Raw genomic sequence first — 939 nt, 5'->3', positions numbered from 1 at the left:
ACTTGGCCCAACTTCCTCTCCATAAAAGGCGAGGTTTGGGAGCACCCCTGGAGGGGGCGTTGGGAGGGTGGAGGAGGTGTGCCTGCCCCCTCCCCCCAGGGGCCTGCAGTCCACCCGTCAGCCCTGCTTCGGGTTTTCCTAAACCCCTGCCTCGCCCCCTCCAGACCAGGCCCCCGACCACGGCCCTTCCTGGGGCCTGCCCCCTACTGCCCCCCATCCCCATCTCAGCGTACAGCGTCCCTGTGAGCCAGTCACTTTGTCCCCAATTTGTGTTTGAACAGAGACCCGGGGCGGAGCCGGCCTGAGCGCTGGGCGGGGGCCGGGCAGGGGGCGCTGAAGAACCTCAGGAAACGCCGATGTGCCCAGAGGGCCACACGGCCACCAGCTCGGGCAGACGCCCAGCCGTCCTAACTTCCTGTGGGCGTCTGTGCACGTGAGCACCTCGGGGCCGGGGACCCCTCCCAGGCACACCTGTGAGACCCCTGGCCGTGCCCCTTAGCCCCTGCGACCTTGGCTGTTCCCTCTGCTCGCAGCCTCGCTTTCCCCTCCTGCTCAACCCGGAGATGCTCTCGCCCGTTGGTGCAGGGTGAAGTCAGACACGCAGCAGGGCCCTGCCAGGTTAGAGTGAAGGAAGGGGGGCAGCTGCTTCCTGCCTGGCACCCCCACTGAGCACGCTCCCAGGAGAGCAGAGGTGGGCTCCCCCGCCGCAGAGCGGCCCAGGGACCCGAGCCCCTCCCTCTGGGACGGCGGTGAGGAGAATAACATGCGGGAGACAACAGTGGAGCTCAATAAATGCCGCTGTCAGCCCCTGCCCACGCGGGGGTGGCATCTGTATCGGGCGCTGGGCCGGGCAGCAGGGCCCTGGGTGTCATCTGGCTCCGCCCCGCCGAGGTATGCGGCCCGGCAGCACCCAGCCCTCTCCGGGCCTCAGTTTCCCTC

This window comes from Myotis davidii, unplaced genomic scaffold, assembly GCF_000327345.1.
Source record: "Myotis davidii unplaced genomic scaffold, ASM32734v1 scaffold399, whole genome shotgun sequence".
NCBI classification, from domain to species: domain Eukaryota; kingdom Metazoa; phylum Chordata; class Mammalia; order Chiroptera; family Vespertilionidae; genus Myotis; species Myotis davidii.
The sequence above is the reverse complement of the archived record's forward strand: the minus strand, read 5'-3'. Positions refer to the sequence as shown.